The sequence below is a fragment of the Pantherophis guttatus genome, chromosome 15 (genome assembly GCF_059756535.1).
Source record: "Pantherophis guttatus breed Tessera chromosome 15, ASM5975653v1, whole genome shotgun sequence".
In the NCBI taxonomy this organism is placed as follows: Eukaryota; Metazoa; Chordata; class Lepidosauria; order Squamata; family Colubridae; genus Pantherophis; species Pantherophis guttatus.
Window position 1 is genome coordinate 16,781,642 of NC_142077.1, and position 9,608 is coordinate 16,791,249.

Consider the following 9,608-nt stretch of genomic DNA (forward strand, 5'->3'; position numbering starts at 1 on the left):
AGGGTCAGCCGACCTCCCCCCTTCCCCCCTCCCCAGGACAGAAAATCCCTTTCTTTCTTTTTCTTTCTTTCCTCCTTCCTTCCTTTCCTTCCTTCTTCTTTCTTTCTCTCCTCCTTCCTTCCTTTTTCTTTCTTTACTCCTTCCTTCCTTCCTCCTTCCTTCCTTTTCTTTCCTTCCTTCCTTTTTCTTTCTTTCTTTCTTCCTTCCTTTTCTTTCCTTCCTTCCTTTTTCTTTCTTTCTTTCTTCCTTCCTTTTCTTTCCTTCCTTCCTCTTTCTTTCTTTCTTTCCTTCCTTCATTTTCTTTCTTTCTTCTTTCCTTCCGTCCTTCCTTTTTCTTCCTTCCTTCCTTCCTTCCTTCCTGTCTCTGCCTCTCAGGGCGGCTGTTGCGCTGAGGCCCGTTAAGCTCCGTCCTTCCCCCCAAGCCAGGGGGGCTGAGCACTTCCCCTCCCCTCCCTTCCAACATTGTCTCCGGGGAGACTGAGTGGAGACCCAGCTTCCCACCGCGGGATTCAGCCGCCCCCCTGCCCTAACCCCCCCCCCCGTTATTGAGCGCCCCCCGCCCTGCTCGGAGGCGTTTGTGCTTTGATGGGGCCTCTTTCTCTGGGCGAGGGGCGGGGGGAGGGGAGGGAACGCGGGGGGGGGGGCTGGAGGGGGTGGGGAGTGCGGGGCAAGGACCTCCGGGGGGGCTGATGCGTGGCTGGTGCGGCTTCTTCCTCCTGCCCCCCCCGGCGCAAGGGAGCGGGGCGGGCGCGGGGGCTGCGTCTATGGGGGGGGGAGGCGGGAGGGGCAGGAGAAGGAGGCGATCCGTTTTTGCGCGATCCTCCCCGCCTCCAGGCTGAGCCCAGTGAGCGGGGCCTTGGCACGACCTCTGCGGCGTCTGGAGGGGAAGGAAACGGAGGCAGGAAGGGAAGGAGGGAGCCGGAGGGGCTGGGAAAAAGAGGGGAAAAGGGGGAAAAAGGAATGCAAATCATCCCTTCACCTGCCCTTCGGTTGCAATTCTTCTGTAACCACCAATAACTGAATGTCAGCCTGACCTGCTCAGAGATCCCGTCAGTGAGAAGGTTTCCCTCTTCAGAAGAGATCCCGAGTCTTTCATTCCGGCCATTCCTTCATCTCCCCTCCCTCTTTCTTTCTCTCCCTCTCCCTCCCTCTCCCTCCCTCTTTCTCTTTCTCTCCCTCTTTCTCTCTCTTTCTCTCTCTCTTTCTTTCTCTCTCTCTCTTTCTTTCTCTCTTGCTCTCTCCCTCTCTCTCTCTCTCTCTTTCTCTCTCTCCCTCTCTTTCTCTTTCTCTCTCTCCCTCTCTCTTTCTCTCTCTCTTTCTTTCTCTCTTTCTCTCTCTCCCTCCCTCTTTCTCTCTCTCTCTCTCTCTCTTTCTTTCTCTCTCTTTCTCTCCCTCCCTCTTTCTCTCCCTTTCTCTCCCTCCCTCCCTCTTTCTCTCTTTCTTTCTTTCTCTCGCCCTCTTTCTCTCTCTCTCTCTCTCTCTCTCTCTCTGTCTCTCCCTCTTTCTCTCTCTCCCTCTTTCTTTCCCTCTTTCTCTCTCTCCCTCTTTCCCTCCCCCCCTCTCTCTTTCTCTCTCTCTCTCTCCCTCTTTCTCTCTTTCCCTCTTTCTTTCTCTCCCTCCCTCTCTCTTTCTTTCTCTCTCTCTCTCCCTCTTTCTTTCTCTCCCTCTCCCTCTCTCCCATCTTTTCCTTCCACAGAGGTTCCCTCCCTGATCAGCTGCTCCAAAGTCTCTGGAGCTATTTGTGACGCCCTCTTATTCCGCAGCCCTTCCACAGCAGAGCAAAGCCCACCCAGCCAGCCTTGCCTGAACAACCAGCCCAAAATCCAGGGAGGCTGGAGGTCCCAGTGGCCGAGAAAGGGACCCAGAGGGGCCGCTTGGAGACGTTGGACCGGAGGAAGGAGGCGCTTCCTAGGGCGGCGGAGCTGTCTGAATGGCCTCACGAAGGGCCCCCTGCACCTTCAGCTCCGCCCGGCTGCTCGGCTGAAGTCCGGAGGGCGCTGGACCTGGAGCCTCTCCGGGGCTGAATCATTGGGCTAATGGGGGAGGAAAGCGCCCCCTGTGGGAAGGAGGCAGAGAGGAGCTGGCAGAGTTTGGGGACCGCCAGGCAGAGGGAAGGGAAAGGGGGGGCGGGCCTTCTGAGAAGGGCGGGGGAAAGAGGGAGGAGAATCTGGCTTTTCCGCAGCGCTCGCCCTGGTCGCCCATCCAGGTGAGACCCTCAGCATCCCTGCTTAGCACCGGAGACGCTCCAGGAGCGCTGCCGGCCGAGCCGTTGAAGCCGCTCGGGGAGAATCTCCGCGGTTCTTTGGCCTCTTTCACTCGCTCCTCTCGCAGCTCCTCCGCCGCCTTTCTCGGCCGCTTTGCTCGCTCCTCACCCGCTGCTCCCCCTTTCCTTCTCCTTCCCTCCCTGGCTTTAAGCCCCTCCCTCCTCCTCCAACCGCTCCCCTTCCCCCACCCACAACACGCACCCACAAAAACACCCCCCACCCCCGACCTCCCATCCACAGCCAACCAACCAACCAGCCACTCTCCCGCCAAGATCACCCCCAAAAGACCCTGCCCTTCGCAAACCAACGCCCACACCTCGCCCCTTCCCCAAACACTCATTTTCTGTAGTTGCACCTCCCGGCTCCCCCCTCGCCTCGCCCAAACGAGGCTCCACCTCCACACACACACCCCAAAAGGCCCGTTTCGACTCACCTTGATCTCAGAGGGGTCCGCTTTTATGTCTCCCCCCCTCAAGGGAGACCAACCCTCACCTTCTCCAGAGGCTCTTTTCTATAGTTGGGGGAGCGAAGAAGCGCGGAGCTTTCTCCCTCCTCCCCCTGGGACTTCTAACTAAACAGACGATCCGGCTTGGGGGTCTCCGGGAGCCCCTCGGCCCCTACCCAGCTGCCCTTGACAAAGGCGGAGGCAGAAAGAGGGTTTAATTTCTTGTCTTGGGGGCCCCTCTCTTGCCTCTCCACTGATTTCTTAGGAAGCCCCTGCCAGGTAGAAGGACCGCCATCCTCGGGTGCTGCTTGGGACAAAGACGGGGGGGGGAGACTAACAGAGGGCAATGAAATCTGGGGCCTCCTTTCAGGTCATGGGGGGGGGGAAGAATGGAGAGAGCTCAACTCTGCAGCTGCATTAAAAGCTCCGCAGTGATGCCGGCGCTCTTGGAACCTCACCTGGACGCAGGTAAAAAAGGGGGGCTGGGACCCTCTCCGGGGCCAAGAGAAGATCCGCTTCTCTCCTGCCCTCCTTCCCCCCTTCCTGGCACCGCAGCTGCTCCGGACCTTCCTCAACCGCCGGCAGCTGAGCGTGGAGCCGGCCTCCGTTTGGCCCCAGCCGGATGCAGCGCAGGCTCGAAGGGAAAGGAATAGGCAAATAGGATCTGGAGCCTTGCTTTGGATTACAATTCTCACAATCCATGACATTGCTCGCATTGGCTGGGGTTGATGGGATTTGTAGTACAAAATACAAGGGGGCGTGTTAGGGTGTGTATAAAAAGTATTTGTTGCTTATGCAACGAGCAGAGCAGAAACACACAGGGAAGGAGATAAACGTACAGCTCGTGTGAGAAAAATACTTTATATACAAGATAAGAAGCAGTCTCGGTGTAGGTAAAACAGTCCAAGGTCATAAACAGTAATATCAGTCCAGTAAGTATCTTCCCTTACCAAAGCAAACAGACTTTAGTAACTCTTGGTATACAGTACCATATAACAATCAGCAGAAAGACGCAGGAAGCAACAGGATCACTCAGGAAGAAGGAACGCTTCTCTGTGCTGCTTATTTATGCACTGTAGCCTAATTACAGGGTTCAGCAAACCCTGATTACGTGGCTCAGTTGTTTCTTAAAGAAACAGATATATTGCCTGAACAACAAGTTAGGAGTAAGCTACAAGCTGAACCTGACATTCTCCCCATTGGGCAGGACAATATACACAATAGATACAGAAACAAAAATACACATCCAAATCATACATTGTACAGTGGTATCAGTTACATTTCAGATTCTTAATCCAAATCTTTCACAACAATTGGTGTGTTTAATGGCACCTTGCGCTTTGGTAAAATTATCGGCAATATTGTCCTCTGATGCGCAATATTCCAATGTAATCATGTTATCCTTAACACATTGCCGAACATTCAGATAACGTATATCAGTGTATTTAGTCCTTGTCTTTACAGCAAGATTCGTTGCCATTTTAATGGCTGCCTGGTTATCTTCATAAACCGTAATAGGATAGTCCATTTTGAATCCAATATCTTCCGTCAACTGTTTATAATAAATCAGTTCAGTACATGTAAGTGATAGACAAGAAAACTCCGCTTCCATGGTAGACAAACTGATGTGTTTCTGGCGAATTGATCTCCATCCAATCAGGCAGTTATCCAACATGATTGCTATTCCAGACGTAGATTTTCTGGCAAAACTGGCATCAGCATATGCCTTTAACACCATATTGGCATTTGGTTCTAAATACATAGCAAAATGTAACGTTCTTTTAAGATATCTAAGAATACGTTTTGCAGCTTGCCAATGCCTATCAGTAGACTCTGAACTATATTGTGCTAGTTGATTAACACTAAAAGCTATATCAGGCCGTGTCCAGTTGCTCAAATATGACAAACTGCCTATTAATGATTGATACAGTTCTTTACTGAACTGTGGACTCTGCAAACTATCCTGTTGGAATTCTTGTGTCATAGGAGTCTCGGCAGGTTTACATAAGTCCATCCCATATTTTGTCAACAATTTGCAGATTTTATTAGATTGTGAAATTCTAAATCCTCTAGATGTTTTCAGGATATCCAGCCCTAGATAATGCCGTATATGTCCTAGATTTCTAAGTTTAAATTTTGTTTGCAACTGACCGATAATCTCTCTGGCCTCAGCGTCAGTTCTGGTAATTATGGCAATGTCGTCTGTAAAGAGTAACAAGAATGAAACACATCCATCCTGTTCTTTTTTAAACAGACATTTATCTGCTACGCCCTCATAGAACCCAATGTTATGTAATTCCTGCACTATACATTGGTTCCACTCGTAACCTGATTGCCTTAAACCATATAAGCTTTTTTGTAGCCTCCAACACTCAGTGCTATCCTGTGTATCATAACCAGGAGGTTTCTTCATATATATTGTATGCCTCAACGGAGCATTCAAGTAAGCTGTCTCGACATCTATATGAGTAATAGAGCATTTATTTCTAGCTGCCCAAACCAGCATCGTTCTCAAAGTGCTTGCTCGTAAACTTGGAGCAAAAACCTCATCATAGTCTCTATCTGTCTGTGAGAACCCTTGTGCAACAAGCTGAGCTTTATGGGTTACTACCCCATCTACACTTTTCTTTACCTTGTAGACCCACCTACAGCCTATAAGTTTCTCATTTGGTGGTATTCTTACAACTTCATAAACACCAAGCCTCTTCAATGAATCAATTTCTCTATCCATTGCCTCTTGCCAGGCTTTTTGCTCCTTTTCTGGATATAATTTTATATCATGATAACTGGATGGTTCGATATCTACTTGGCAAACCACTGTGGCTTTATAGCGATCTGGTGGATGCCGATCCCTGGAAGATCGTCTAGGCATAACAGGACTAACATCAGGTATATTGGGTTCATCCTCCCCTAACCCTGATTCCTGTTCCTGTTCTTCAACCTTAATAGATGGTTTATCATCCATCTCAGATGAACTATCATCAGGAATATGGTCTACCTTAACATCCACATCTGTAAAACCATAGTCTGCTTTTTCTAACCTGTCCCAGCCTTCATGTTTTAGGAATTTAACACTAGCGCTACACAAAACTTTTGTTGTTCCTTTTTCCCAGAACCTATAGGACCTATGGTTAGCCTCATAGCCAACAAAAATCATTTTCTTTGCTCTTTGTTGGTCCTTCCTTCTCTGACTAACCGGTATATGCACCCAGGCTGGTGCACCAAAAGTATGTATATAACTTAAATCAGGCTTCCTCCCGTGCCATAAAGTAAAAGGTATTTTTCCTGTAGAGGAGTGCACCACATTATTTAAAATATGATTGGCACATAGTATTGCTTCTCCCCACAATTTATCAGGTAAACAAGCATCAGCCAGCATAGTCCTAGTCATAGCTTGTAGGGTCTGGCCTCTTCGTTCTATATATGCATTATGTTCCGGCCGAAAAGGGGCAGAACATTTATGCTGTATCCCAGCATCCTTCAAAAACTTAGCCAACCGATGGTTAGTAAACTCAGTTCCATTGTCAGTAACTGCATTTCACCGTAAACCTCTGCTTCCTTTCTACAAAACGAAGCCAGTTTGTGATACATTGAAACGTATCACTTTTGGACTTCATAAGGTAGCAAAAACCATATCTGGTAAAGTGATCAACTATACTCAAAATATAGCATGCTCCCCCTAAACTGGGTTTCTTTGGCCCTATTAAGTCTAAAAAGACTACCTCCAAAGGTTTAGTTGTTTTAAACCCATTGCAGCGGTTTGCAGGTGTAACTTTACTTTTATGCTGGTTACAAGTATTACAGTTCAGGTATTTGCTGCAAGCCCTTAACTTAATGCCTTTAGACTGCTTAACAGTCGAATGCAACAACCTGAAATTCAGATGGCCAAGCCTTCTATGTAGTAAATGTACGCATTCATCATGCGGCTTTACATTTCCAAATTTAGCTTTTGACTGAACTAACAGTAATGACTTATCCCTAATGACAAATAAGTCATTTTCTAATTCTGCAGTAACTACAGTGCCATCACAATCCAGCAAACATTTGTTGTTTTTAAAAGTTACTGTAAACCCAGAATGTAGTAATGACTTTACAGATAAAAGGTTATATTTCAAACTAGGGATATAAAGCATGGGTAAAGGGTGCTTACTAATAGAACATTGAACAAGTCCCTCCCCAGCTACAGTCACATTCCAGCCATTAGCTAATTTGACCTTTTTAGTACTTTTCGTCATGTTTAGAAACAGTTTTCTGTTTTTTGTTATTGATTGAGAGGCACCGCTATCAATCACCCACCAATCATCTCTTATATTAATAGATGAACTGGTTGCTAAATTACACCCTTTCTTGGGTTTAGCAGAGTTTCTAGCAGACACTTTCTTATTATTACAATATTTTGCAATGTGCCCCTTAGCCCCACATGCATAACAGCGTTTAACAATATTGACATTCTCATATACAGCTTCCACTTTTGGTTGCTGTTGCATCCTTAACTGGTCTCGTTCTTGCCTACGTTTGGCCTCATCCAGTAACCTACCAGTTATACTGGCCAATGTTAGTTCATCTCTAGACAATACTTCTAATGATGAAACAAAAGAGTCATAACTGTCATCCAATGATGAAAGAATAATATAAACTTGCTGCAGTTCAGTAAACACAAGGTCTTTCTCATGTAGCTCCTGGAAAAGCCCTGTCATGGAGTCCAGGTGAGCCATCATGTCTCCTCCTTTCTGAAGATGTAAGCAAAATAATTTCCGTGTCAGGTAGATATGGACACCCACAGAGTCACGAACGTAGAGCTTCTTTAGCTTTGTCCAGCACCTCGCAGCAGACTCTTCGCCCCGGAAATGGACAAGTTGCTGGTCTCCCAGTGTCAGGCCAATGATGCATAAAGCACGCTCGTTGTCCCTGTGAAACTTCGCTATCTTTTTGGCATCTTCTTTGTCAGCAGCATTCAATGCAGCTATGTCCGGTGGATTATTAACCACATCCCACAGTCCTTCTTTTCGCAAAAGTAGACAGCATTTTGTGGACCAGGTAACATAGTTTGTTCCATCCAACTGGGTTATGGTGGAATAACTTGTACCTTGCTCAAAAGCCATCATCTTGACTACTACACCCACTGCCTGCACTTCTCACTTCCGCAAAAACAAATTAAAGAGCCCTGGAACGTTCTGGGCCCATAACCAATGTTAGGGTGTGTGTAAAAAGTATTTGTTGCTTGTGCAACAAGCAGAGCAGAAACACACAGGGAAGGAGATAAACGTGCAGCTCGTGTGAGAAAAATACTTTATATACAAGATAATAAGCAGTCTCGGTGTAGGTAAAACAGTCCAAGGTCATAAACAGTAATATCAGTCCAGTAAGTATCTTCCCTAACCAAAGCAAACAGACTTTAGTAACTCTTGGTATACAGTACCATATAACAATTCAGTCTAACACCAATCAGCAGAAAGACGCAGGAAGCAACAGGAACAATCAGGAACAACGAACGCTTCTCTGCGCTGCTTATTTATACACTGTAGCCTAATTACAGGGTTCAGCAAACCCTGATTACGTGGCTCAGTTGTTTCTTAAAGCAACAGATATATTGCCTGACCAAAAAGTTAGGAGTAAGCTACAAGCTGAACCTAACACAACCAATGCAATTCGCGCAGGAGAGGTGTAACATGGGAGTGTCAGGACACTCCCATCACTACCCACACGGCCGCATTCTGCATCAGCTGAAGCCTCCGAGTGGTCTTCAAGGGCAGCCCCATGTAGAGAGCATTGCAGTAGTCAATACAGGAGGTGACGAGTGCATGAGTGACCGTGCGTAGGTCCAAATAAGGGCGCAACTGGTGCACCAAGTGAACCTGAGCAAATGCCCCCCTGGTCACAGTTATAACATGATCTTCCAAATTTAACCGTGAATCCAGGAGGATGCCCAGGTTACGCACCCCATCTACAGGGGGTAGCACTTCACCCCCTATAACTAGAGATGGAATATCTTGTTCGAGCTGAGATGCCAGTACCCACAGCCACTCGGTCTTGGCAGGATTGAGCCAAAGCCTGTTTCTCCCCATCCAGGTCTGTACCGCTTCCAGGCACTGGGACATCATGTCGAGGGCATCACTGGGCTGGTTCGGGGTGGATATGAAAAGCTGGGTATCCTCAGCATACTGATGATACCTCACCCCGAAACCATGGATGACCTCCCCCAGCTGCTTCATATAGATGTTGAACAGAAGAGGATAGAGCACCAACCCCTGGGGCACCCCACAAGTGAGGGGCCTTGGGGCTGACCTCTGCCCCCCGCCAACACCACCTGTGAGCGCCCCAAGAGGTAGGAGGAGAACCACCGTAGAACAGTGCCCCCCACCCCCAACCCCTCGAGGCGTCACAGCAGGATACCATGGTCAATGGTATCAAAGGCCGCCGAGAGATCTAATAGGACCAAGACAGAGGAATATCCCTTGTCCCGGGCCCTCCAGAGATCATCCACCAGTGTGACCAATGCCGTCTCCATGCTGTATTCTGTTTCCTCCAGGGTCAACAGGAAGTGCTGTGCCACCACGCTCTCAACAACCTTTGCAATAAAGCGAAGGTTGGAGACAGGACGAAAGTTGTTCAAAATGGCTGAATCCAAGGCAGGTTTCTTGAGGAGGGACCTCACCACCACCTCCTCCTTCCAGCAGGGAAGCAACCCTCACCCAAGAATGCAGTAATCACTGTCCGGATCCAGTCACGCGTAACCTCCCGGGCTGCATAAACAAGCCAGGAGAGACAGGGGTCCAGCAAACATGTGGTAGCACTCAGCTTCCCCATGATCCTGTCCACTTCCTCAGGGGTCACAGGATCAAACTACTCCTAGATGACAAGACCCGTCGTCTCCCCCCCGTCCGACCCTGCCCAGTCAG